Source organism: Atractosteus spatula, chromosome 22 (genome assembly GCF_055471065.1).
Source record: "Atractosteus spatula isolate fAtrSpa1 chromosome 22, fAtrSpa1.hap1, whole genome shotgun sequence".
Taxonomy (NCBI): Eukaryota; Metazoa; Chordata; class Actinopteri; order Semionotiformes; family Lepisosteidae; genus Atractosteus; species Atractosteus spatula.
This window is the reverse complement of record NC_142727.1, coordinates 16,888,399-16,901,497: the sequence shown is the minus strand read 5'-3', so window position 1 is coordinate 16,901,497 and position 13,099 is coordinate 16,888,399.

Sequence of the window (13,099 nt, the reverse complement as noted above, 5' to 3'; positions counted from 1 at the left end):
TCGAGAGCAGAAAATGGAAATGCCGGAAGGCTGGGCTCCAAAATCTGCCATTGAAACTTAATTCCCTCAATTATCTCAATATCTGTATTTCCAGTGTACCAGTGTTTAAGTGTTTGATGCTGATAGGTATTACTTAAAACAGAAACAATGATATACAAATGTCACTACTGCAAGATAAGACCTGTTACTGTTTTATTACTGTCATTGTGGTTCATACACGGTTTTTCAAGGAAAAAGTGTAATGATAGCTTTGAACAAAATTAATCTTTACTTGTTCCTTTAAGAAGTCTAGATAACCACAGTCATGATGGACGTAAACAGATTCCAGTTTTGGCTGATCTGGCTTAAGACATGCTGGGCCGACAGAAATCTAAAAGGGGCATGTGGCGTTCCACATTGCCAGCGAAAACTTCTTCACTGATTAGCCTCTTTTAGACGGCTGATCCTGGGGGTTGATTAATAACAATAAATGAGGAGGTGGGGAGGCGAGGGCGGATATGCCGATGGATTAGGGGGGTCTGTTGTAACAGGGGTTCGACAGGGGGCGGCTGAATCTTGAGAAGAGGGGAGGGGGGGTTGTAGCCTCGCCTGGCCGCTCCTCCACCTGGAGCTCTCTCTCTCTCTCTCCTGTCAGCCATGTGGCCCCTCAGTCCCCCAGAGCCGCAGGAAGGAGAGCGTGTCCGTGCCTCACGGCCCCGCCTAACAGGAGAGGGAGTCGCTGGCAGAAACCGGCTGTTAAAGATTCATTTGTGATTCCAAGCTGGGTGAGAGTATGATCAAATAGAAAAAACAAATGAAACAAGGTAGTAGGAAACATCAGCTGCAACATTAGAGGAATTCGCAGTGATAATTGACCACTGTTACATGCTAAACTCAGCTCCAATTCAAGTCACTTCAGAAAGAAACAGGACTCTTCTCCTAACCTATTTAACTAGAATGGGTATTTCAGCAAAGTTCTGGCAATCTGTTTATCTGTAAAACTTTCCTTGTTAAAGTGTAATGTATCTATCCAGTATAAAGTACTGTACAAGAAATTCAGAAACAGAACTTCATAAGAATTCTAAAATAACTCCAAAGTCAAACTTCACTTTTGTGAAAAGGAAGCACCAAGGACAGAATTGTACCTAGTATTATTTTTGTTTTAATCTTCTGTGGATTCACATAATAAATTATTCTTTATTTATAGTTGCTTTTAAAGTATTTATGCTGACAGACTCCTTGGATGTAATTCTTGAACTGAAGACGTCCCTTAGCTTATTCATATTTTATGCACCCTTACTGAAGAAAAGAGCAGGCAAACAAGCTTAACACCATTTCACAGTCAAAATAGAAAAAAAATGAACAAAGCATAATTACAGGACACATGAATTAGACAAGCAAATGTACTAGATATAATTACACCAAACCTAAAAAGAAAACCACTTTTGATCCAGAACAATGCAAAACCGTATTTTAAACACTGTTAAAATCTATTTCCCAAGGATTATACAGTATGTTGCACTGTATGTTATTGTATTGTAAATAAAAGGACTGCGGGCCCACACACACACAAAAAAAAATGTGTAGAGAAAGTTTTTCCGTTATTTAACCCCACCACTTCAGCAGGTGATCAGAAGAGATCTACACTCAAAACTCCTGTAGCACAGCAGCTGTGCAAGAAACTGAGCCAGTAATACAAATAATTAAAACTACATGTAAACTAAAAAACTCAAACTAAAAGACACTAAAACTGAATTAATACAAATTACTGGGGCAGCCACAATCAAACCCAAATATTAAATCAGAATACCAATGAATACTAATACCATTAGTAAGCTAACACTTGTTCTGGACACTTCAGAGTTTATATTACATATAAGTTCATATCCACAGATAATCCTTCCACCTGCAAAAAAAAATCCATAATGCCATTATGGTGGATAAGAGACCTAAGCACCAGATATTAAAATGCATCTCTGAACAATAACCATTGACAAAACTCCTACATTTTACTGAAACTCGGGGGTGCTAATGATACAGACGTGGGAAACGTAAGTGATTGTATTTCACGTCACGCTCCTCCCTTGACCTCTCCTTTCACATGCTTCCTCTCCTACATTTCTTGTTATGGGTGATGGAACAGAACTGAGAGTGAAATTGAATCACAAATGACAGTTTTGAAGCACAACCATTACATTTTGTTTGATACTAAAATATAAAGATACAGTACAGTAAAAAAGGGTTTGGGATCCGCAGTGTGTCGGAAGGATAATATTCGTCTCGAAAACAAAAACATTGCAGTGAAGTAGGAATACGAAGAATAGAAGATCTGACCAGCCTGATTCTGAACAGCTCTGTTTCTGCACTTTTCACTGTAGGCCGTCTGACGTCTTTAGGAGCTGATCTGTGATGTAACACGTTTCCTGAATGACAGAATTTTAGACAGTTTTTGGAACATCTTGCGGACGTCCAGCATAAGAACGTTACATTTCCGAACCTCACCACACAGATGGCTGACGGAAATGAATCAAAATCATACATCTGTACACTCTCTACGCTTGTCGTTAAGCATGGCCTATAAAACCTAATAGTGGCTTTTGAGGATCAAATTAGGACACCTTGTCAAATAATAAAACAGTTAGAGTATACCTTACAGTTTACAGCCAGGCAACTCTGGAACTCCCATTCTGTTGCAATAGTCATTTCGTCATTCACCTAAATGCCCAATTAGTTTGTAAATTGGTTCTACTGCTGAACATCTCTTGAATACAACCCAATCACAGGCTGGAGAGCTTATAAAGCGAAAGGAATGCGCATGCCAACTTAACACAGAAGGTTTGGACCCCGTCTCACTGTTCACAGGCACCTCTGAACAACAAACCAGCAAAGCCCAGACAAGCTGTGGATAAGCCCGTTGTGCCAAAGGGATGGACTCCCAGGGCTGGAGGTCTGAGCAGTCTCAGGAATCCTGGGAAATGATGTCACCTGGGAGCCTCCTCTTCACCACTGACTGTAGGCTACTCACCCATGATACAGATAAGTTTGTTCTCATTTTGTTTTTTTGCTACTATATTAAAGACAAACATCCTTCACCTAAAATATATATATATAGGAAAAAATATTTTACAACACTGTTTTGTAATTTAAGCTTGTAAAAACATGTGAGGATAAAAGTGTATCTGAAAAGAGTAATCAGGATTTACTTTATCTGGATTTCTATTTGGTCAAAAAGGACTGTCCCAGCAGGAATAATCCTGGAGGCCTCAGTGATTTTGTACTCCTGTAGAGAGTTAGATTCTAAAAAAGGCTGTCTTCCTTTGGCACTAGAAAGTCACACTTTAATAAGCTGGATGCTTTTTTAACAGGTCAATTCAGAAGTTTGTTTTTTGATGTCTTCTTTTTTCTTTCCTCATTGCATTTTGAAATTGTTTTCCTTTTCTTGACATATAGACGCAGCAGAACCAAAACACTTCTCTTTGAGGAGTCATTGAGTGCTCAGTGACTAATGGAGATGCACCTTCCCCTAGTAGGTAATAAAAGTAATCTGAAAACTTAAAAAATAATAAATATTGATTTTTGGGGTTTTTATTGGGCAAACTTGTCACAGAAACAAATGGTCTTGATCTTTCTGTAATTGTTGGGAACACCCCTGTGTTTGAGAGCATCGCAAAGAGACCAAGTAAAGACAACAAAGAAAGAAATCACCGCGGTGATTGTTTTCATCACAACTCTTACAGATTAAACTGATGGGAAGGAGAAATGGGCAATTTAGAATTATATGCTGGCAGTTGCTCGAGAAAATCTCAATCAAGGTCTTTAAAATCACACAAGAGATTTATCAAAGTGGAATCTACTGACAGCCTCTGTTTTTAAAAGAGTAAATGACTTTTTACCGCAGTCTCTAATTTATTAAAAATTGAAATCTTTAATCTTTTTTCCCCCCACTTTTTCTTTCCCGATCTGGAACGGACAGCATAAAATCAATGCTGCTCTCAGTCCAGCTCTTGGCGTGCCAGTGTAGCAGTGATGAGAACTGGGCAAGCTTCCCTCTGCAGTCACTGTCAGAGCCCTCTCATTCTTGTTCACGGTGGTGCAGTCCACTTTAACCAAAGGTTGTGTCACCAACAGCACCTCAAGCCCACGAGCATGTGGGAAGTCACAAAGGACAATGATGCACAGAAATCTGAGAAACCCCTGACCAATTTCAGCCTGGCGGTACTTGACCTATTGTGTTACCTCTAGTTGTGGAATCACAGTCATAGAGCTACTGTGGTCTATTTATATTTCATAAAGGTGGGTGTAATATTGCTGGCATTATCACTGTAGACCGAAGCAGAAAACAATGTCGAAAAATGACCTACAGTAAGAGGTTCCTCCACCAGCTGCAACACTGGATAATCACAGCTGAACACGCACCAGCCTACATTAGAATCACTTTCTTCATCCTCTGGAGCAGAACTACGCTGCTCTAACACAAAGCTTGCCTACCTTCTTCTCTGTAGATGGATTCCTGTTAGATTACAATGTCCCTGACCAAAGCCTTTTCTAATGATGTCTTTTACACTCATGGTTGAGTGGAGACAGAAGTCAAATGTCAAGTGGAGACAAGTGCCAACAGCATAGAAGCTGAATGAATGTATTTATTACTAGAATAACCCAACAGAAAGGCAAAATTGTGCTCAATTTCAATTTACTTGTATTCTTTTTTTTGTCCCTAAGCTATGGGATGAATGCGTCAGAATATCATAATATAGTAGATGTTTAAATCTGCCAGGGCCACAGTTTAGCCCATTCCATAGCACAAAGTGAAAAGTTAATAGCTTATGAACAGGAACGTTTTATATTTGTCCTCTAAGGAAACATATTCCACTAAGTCCAGTTTGCTAACTAAGAACTCCTGATTAGGAATCTCAAAAAGCCCTTAGTCATCATGGACTAGGTTTGATATTAATGCATAAGGATTCACTGTATGCACAGGTAATATGTTTCTCACATGAACTTGTCAAGGACTTGATCTGATTAATGACACTAATTTGGTCTCTTTTTCAGATATTGCATTCTCATTTATTTAAGCAGACGACAACTTCTTAAAGTTTCTTAGAAGAATGTCCAAATGAAACACCAAAACATCCCCATTAAGAACTGCTGGCTCAAAGAAACTGGGTTTCTTTTCTTTGACTAAAAAGCTCATACCCTATTCTGAGTGTTCAAAGACAAAATGCCAGAAACAGAATGAACAAGAAAAAAAGGAAAAAGCTTCTGTCTAGGATGTGGCCATGAAACCTGTTCAGATTCCAGTTGCAAAGATTAGCTGAAAACATCAGATTGGTACTTTTCAATACATACCTATATGTTCCTTGACTTTCAGGTTGTAGTTTTTGTTAGAAGCTGGACTAATTAAATGTGAAACCTCCCAGAGACAGGTGTACTTAACCTGAACTCATGTGAAACTCTTCAATTACACACAGGTGAAGTTCATTCAACTAATTATTTGACTTCAAAAGAAAGTTGGTTGCACCAGAACCTACTGTAGTTAGTTGCGTCATAGTAGAGGAGGTGCATACCTATGCAATCAGCCATTTTCTGTTCTGAATCTATAATTTATTTAGGAGGATCTGTAGAATTTTGTTCTCACTTTGACACTATAGAGTGCTTTGTGTCGATGAATGGCAAAAAATCCCAAATAAATACATCATGATTCCATAGTGTAACACAATAAATTGTGAAAAAGTCCAGGGTGGGTCAATGCTGGGACAGTCACTGTAACATTGCTATGTTTAAGATTTAGATTAAAATGAATCAGCATATTTCTGTTTATTTTTCTTTGTGAAGGTTTCTGCTTTTAGAATATGTATTAGAAATTAATGTCAACTTCCATTCTCGTAAGCGTAAACATTAATTTCCAAATGCCAGTGACATGCCAATTCTCTTTACCAGAAACATGCGGCTGCTTCCTGGAAGCTGGGGCCTGGCCCACCGGACGATGTGCGCAAGGCAGGACGCCTGAATGAGACGCCAGTCTACTTCAGGGCACAGAAATACACACACACATAGGGGCTGTGGGAGGAGTCTCGAGCACCAAGAGGAAGCCTGTGTGGTCACACGGCACGTCCGAAGGTGCCACAGACTAGAGTCGAACCCAGGAGCCAGAGCCGTGAGGCACACTACCGCACACACCAAATTCCAAATAGGTCATAAAGAAACAGGAAAGAACGGCAACGTGTAAGATCGGTAGAGATCAGTGCTGGATTGTGACGGCAGCAAGTAGAATATACAGTACAGAGTGAATACGTTTTGAGCAGGAGCAATCTGAATTCCTAATCCTGCTTAAGGAAAGCACAATTTAAGAACCCTGGGGTCTTTTCTTTCCTTTGCTTCTATTGGCTGTTGATCTAGAATGGAGTCAGCTGGGGCAAATTGAACATGGGCTCTTTTTAATACCTCCAGTTTCATAAGAAGCTGTTTTTAGTTTTGTGTTAAAGGTTAGGAGCACCTTTCTTTCCCCTGCTGCATGGCTTAACCGGGTGCTATGGGGCATCGTTTTCATTGAAGCCAATTAGCAGAAAAATGGTTGTGGTGTTCGCCTTTTATCACCGCTGAAAGCTCTGGGTGAATTAAGACATCAGCAATAAGATTTGGAGGCCTTTAACCTTCGGACAGTCTTACTCCTTTTGTATTCAGTGAAACAAGTTTAAGTTTACATTTTGCAAGAACCCCCCTCCCCACCGCCCTCAGTTTCCTGTTTCAATTAGACAGTGTGAGGGTGGCGCACGGATGAAAGCACTTTCAGTTTGTGACATCTTCTGCCATTTTCCTCTGCAGTCTGGTCCCACAATGTGCGGGACGGTGTCATATTTTATTCATTCATTAATTTATTTCAAGAGCCTTCAATTGTTAATGTTCTTTTGTTGTGGAAGGTACTGTTTCAGCAAGATAAGCCAATGGCTTTGGCAAGGTTAAAGGCTGCATTTCACTGTGAAATCCTTGTCTTTTTCCTGGTTCACTGAACCTTTTAGAAATGTGTTCTCCTCCCCAAGAGAATACTACAGAAGAGCCTTGTAGCTGCATTACAGTATTAATCTGCATCAGACCAAATAAGTGCCGGCTGAGAGCAACTTTACTCTTTCCATTCTGAGACTGCGGCTGTTTCTCAGAGATTCTGAATGCATGCAGGACTGGTGGTACATTTTTTGCTCGAAATGAAAATGTAGTGATAAAAAAGGAAACCTCAGTGGCTAAAGTAGAGAAAACTTCAGTTCAGTTTGAGAGCTGTAGCCCATATCCCTGTCTCAGTGGGGAGTCTCAGATGTCTGAGATGTCCAATGTGACCTGGATTCCTCAAGTTGGAGCACAATTCCTTAAATCAAGGGATGCACTACCATGGTTGGGTGGAAAAACATCGCCATTTTGCCACCTGACAGCAACACTTTGAATGTGTGAGCTTACAGAATTGTCAGCGACAGCTGCAGTCTTCTTCCAGGTAAGCTGCAGAAAAAAAACATGTGAATACAGTAGCTCCCATTCCTATAGGAACATGAAATTGAATATCAATTCCTTGAGGCGTTTCTTATACAGTATGCGAGGTGTAAACCACAACATGCGGTTCCAGGAATACATACTGTACCATACCTGGGGTATTGAGAGGCAAACGCAAGGGCCTTTAAACCACTCTAGAAGTGACATCTTTGAAACTCCTTTTCCCTATAATGGTTCAAATCACTTATAACACTTGGGAAAATAAAGAAAATTCAAATAATTAAAATACTCTTTTAAATTAAATCAAACCTAGTAACTTTTAATAGATTAGTAACATCAGCAACGTCATACAAATCCCATCACACTACAGCCTTTAATTTAACTTAAACGCACGAACCAAATGGTAAAAGACATTAAAGACTTTCTGTGCTGCAGTGTGTTCCACCACTATAGGCGAGTGGGCTGTTCAGGGCTACTGTGTATCTGCCTCGTTGGCCAGGTGGTTTAGGTGTTCATTGTGAAAATGTTGCAACACAAACCCGTAATATTCTAAAAGCATAGAGTGGAATTCCATGGTAAAAATCCAACTGTAAAGAAAGACAACTGCATTTTGGTATATAATTCCTGATGTATTGCATTACAGTAATAGGCTTGAAGTAGACTGTGTGATCAATGACACATAACTGTTTTTAAGGGACTATAATTACATACATGCAATTGTCATCTACAGTGGTAAGACATCTTCAGTCATCTACAGAAGTAAACCCAGTGAAGTAACCCCTCAGATCTTGACTGTCATTCAAACAGCTTTGAATGTTAAGCATGTTTGTCTATGTTGTTTAATCTGAATATCTTCTGATTGGCGTCTGAAATTCACGTTAATGTGACTTTCTTGAGTGCACTGCACTCTTCCTTTGCTCATCTTGCCACAAAACACTACACACACATCAGTCTCTACCTCCTTTGCAGGGATGTTTTTTTTTTGGATTGTTTGTAGCGGATCTCATTACCCTAAGCAAGCACTATCTAACATATACTGTATTTCCTTTCAACGTCTTTAGTCTTGCACAGCAGGAAGACATACATGTACTGTACTTCAGAGGGTTTGTGTTTTTTAATTAAAAATACACAAACTCTAATAAATTCACTTGCTCTCCTTTGGACACATATGTGTCCTTTAAGTACAATTCTTTTTGTTTTGTTTGTTTTTTGGTTTGTAGCAACTGTCAATTAATTAACAACGAAATATAAGCTGAGCCCGAGGCTCAGACACAACCTGCGGTCGCTGTTCCCTGGCACGCACATCACTGGTCTCAGACAGTTGCTATTTTCACCGGGTTCCAGCTGTAACCTCCACATTACATAACCTCACACTACAGTTCTTAATGTCCCTTCAGCTCTTTGAAAGGGGAAAAAAAACAATGAGAAACCCAAAAAGCAAAGAGAGTATTTGTGAGTCAGACAATCCAAGAATAAGAACCAATCATGCCTCACAGTTAGATCGCAGTAGGGGTTTGTTGTAATTGGCCATCTGCAGATTGTGCATTTTCCATTTACTGGCAGGAATTTGTTATGTGATCTGTATCTTTCCCTTATTATATTCTTCTTTTATTTATTTTTTAGGGTGCCCAGTTGTTTCTCTCTCTAGTTTGACGTCCCCATCTCAGCTATTATCTCATGTCTGGCAAACATGCTTGAACTAAACTGAAATGGTTCTAACAACTCTAACTCACTGGGCAGATTATCTGTGCAAAGTGCTGAAAGCCGCTGCCAAAGTGTAAAAACTAGGATGGTCTTAACATCAGGAAGGTCAGAGATCCTTCACCAGAAATTTTCTCAATGGTGGAACTTTAATTTCCTAAGGCAACCAGAGAAATAAACAATACCCATCCTTCAAACAATCAGGTCATCCCAGGATGCACGGCATCCTTCAGCTTGCACGGAACAATTACCTACAGTGCTGTAACTCAGCTCCCACCATGGTTATCACCTTTTCATATAGGGGAAGAGTAGCGCGTTCAAGTTCTGCAAAACTATAATCCATCCGATTTTCCAGGTTACTTTCACATCATTATTTGAAACACATACATACCGTTTTATTTCTTGGAACAATTATACGAATTATACGAAGAGACCAAAACAAAAATTGTTCCGATACTTCTAATGATTTCTGGGTGACCTACAGTATAAGGACTGCTTGAATGAGGTGCTTCTGACTGTCCCCCCTTTATGTTCTAAAATGATTTCATATTAAACCTAGGATAACTGGTGCTTTGTTTTACTTCTGGAGCTAATAGATTTTTATTTTTAATTTTTGGTCTCCAGATAAAATCAAATGCAAGGCCTCTCTCAAAATCAGTTGAGAAATTACCTTGATTTACTTTGGTGCCTTCTCTCCTGAATCAGACTGAAATTCAGTTTTATGGAGTTGTTGACATGGCTGGGTCTAGTCTGTATGTTACTACCAATAGGGAGACACATTGCTTTTCTCAACAGCATGCTTTTTTTTAATTTCACATAAAATATTACAAGGACAGCGTCAATACAGTGTCAACATTAGCAGGACTCTCATCTCATTCTTTATCTGGTTTTAGTGAAACATCAGATATATGATCTCCTGTCTAAAAAAAGTTTTCATAATCTCTACAACAGTCATTCCCATAGCAGGTTGTATGGCATCTGTTAAGAAAGGCAAAATAACGTTGGGGTGCCCTCAAAAGACCTGATCAAGGTGCAATGAGACAAAACACCTGGCAAATGACACATGATATTTACAAGTTCAGATTATTGCAGGATCTTACAAACAACCTATAAATACAAGATGAGAAACACTGAGCTTGGAGAAACTACTAATGAAGAAAGATCCAGGCTTTTATGATTATAAATTACTTAATTTTAAAAAAAGATTGTGTATAGTTATAAAGTGTAGGAAATACATGTAAATTATGCATTATATTTTTGCACAATATGTTTGGGAGATTGGAAAAAGCTACTGGTTATGTGTTTATAGCTGCTACCCGGGATTTTTTCAAGAAATAACTGGATGAGATCATTGGATCAATTAGTTACTCTAGTTAGAGTTACGTACTGTGATTTGTTTTGAGTACTAAGAACCTTCTTCAGTTGTGAGCAACCAGTTACAGTGTAGACAGAAAAAACAAAAAAAAAAGCAAATATCTACCTTTTTATGTTTGGTTTAACAGAAAAAAATAAATAATGAAAGGGCACATTCTCTTTTGAGCTCCCAACCTTATCTTTATCTTGCAAGTCATTTTCCCTCCAAATTCAGTGCTCTTTGCAGACAGATTTCTCCTTCCTCCTATACGAGTGAACGTGCAAGAAATCTGAAAATCTTCTTCACCCCTGAAGTCAGTACATTTTTGCACCTAAAAGGTTTGTCTTTGAACAGAGCAAGCGGGAGCCCAGCACAACTGTGCAGAGTGGTGCAGTCAGATAATTACCTCCTTGGCTGTGCTGTAAATTCTATTAAAAATCCTGTTATCTTGAACTTATCCCTTACGAAAACACTTCTCTCCAGCAGCGGAGCCTCCTCAGACGTGTATAATTACTGACCCGTGGCAATTCGGCCTTCCTTATCGAAAATACTTTTTTTAAAAAAAAAAGCAAGTTCACGGTCATTTTGTGTTTGTTTTCTTCTGAGCTTTAATTGCCTAAAGTATGATAGAGAGTAACGGTTTCAGATGGAATTTTTTTAACACCTTTCTCTATTGATGGAGTTGGCAGATAACATCACCTGGAACAGCAAAAAGCAAACAGTTTTGTCCCAAAGGCTTTCAATCAAATAAATAAATGTTGCAATTTCCTTCCAGGATTACTTCTGCTTTCTGTGAAAAGATGAAGAAATGACAGCTTGGTTTAAAAGCAGGCAGCCAACATCAAATGCCTAACTGAGCGAACTGCACCCTGTTACGGTTTATACTGTACATCGATTCTGAAAACGATTTACTGTATAATTTAGTACGTTCCATTTTTACATAACAATATTTTCATGAATGTTTTGTCAAAATATGTAGCTTTTTTCCCTCCCCTGGACAAATGTATGACACAAGATGACACAGTTTTGTGATTTTTTTAAAACTTTTTCTGGAACTAATTATTCTATTTCTATGAGTTGACAACACATCCACCTGCATAACTCCATACAATCATACAATAAAATCCATATAACTAGAGAATTACACAAATATAGATGAAGATGTCTATTATACGATGTGGCTAAGCTACAAAATGTATACTGAAATGTATAGAAAATGTAACCCTGAAAAGATTACAAAGATGCATTTCTTATGCACCTGCAGCACACTGTAAATGTGAGTCAAGTGCGTCAATTTTGCTAAAGAAACACCCTGTAGCAAGCAAGTGTCTGTCAGTGAGTGGCTCTTCACTGGATGGAACAAGTGGTTAAACCTGTTCCAGGAAGGAAGACCTGTAATGAATCAATTAGCTTCCTAATTTAAAGACCGTGAAAACAATTGCTTCCTGAGATGAGCTATCTTGTTTCCAGCGATATGCTGCCAGCTGATGCAGCATCAGTTACAGCCAGGAATGCACAGTCATTTTGCTTAGAAACAAGTGAGACAGTGTGTTTTCGGACAACACAGTAGAAAATGTCATGCTTACATGTCTCTCATAAACAAGGGCGTGTAGGTGTATACTGAGGGATGAACAATCTTCCGGAGGTTTTCAAACAAGACGTTTTGCCATTAGAATTCAGTCATTATTCTTTCTCCGTCAAGTCTCCTCTGAAATCACTCTCTAGTTGCCATGCTCAGCTCCATGGAATTTCAAGCTGGTTTTATTTCTTAATGAGCCTTGTAAAGAAGACGAGTGTGGTTTTACCAATTAGAGGAGAGCGATTTCCCTGTACTGTCCAAGTTCGGTCCTTGTTCCTTGATCCAGGCTTGTTACACGATTGTTGTCATTTAAATGTATGAGATCCTTCATTGAATTTTGTTTTTGTTCACCTATTGTCGTACATTATTTCGCATGCTCCACAGCAATCCTCACAGAATCATTTTTAAAACTGCTTTCTTTGAGTTTCTCTTGAATTCCATGAATAATATTACCTGTAACAAGGCAACCATTTCTCTGAGCTGTTTGTTATGGTTTGCGCTGCAGGTGTACAGCTCGGAGACCATTCCGAGAGGAAAATAAGTGCAAACATTCTCATGAGATTGTGACAGTGAAATCTGCTGTGCCTGGTTCTGTTTAGACTTCTCTTTAAATAGTGTAAGAGCACAGGAGAAGTCATCTAATCCTCTATACTGGCTGATCTAAGGGTTACCGGTTAGACCAGGGAAGAATTAGGGTAATTTGTAGAAAAAGTAGAGCTAGCGGTCCAATGCTCATCTGTCGTTGACTTCTGTCTCCTGTAGCTCAAGAAGGGAAAGACACTGTTTGCTATTACAGGCTAAAAAGGAGGAAGTTATGGTTTAGGTTCTCCCAGATGTTAATAGTTTGCAAGGAAAAGCATGGTTTGGTTTGGCATTTCAAGGTTAGGAGGCAAGAAGTGCAGTTGGCTCTCCCATCGTAAGGTTAAGACACATGAGGAATCCAGTGCAGCTGGAAACTAAAATGCTGAATATACAGTATAGGAGGGAACATCAATTTGTCCACCAGTGAA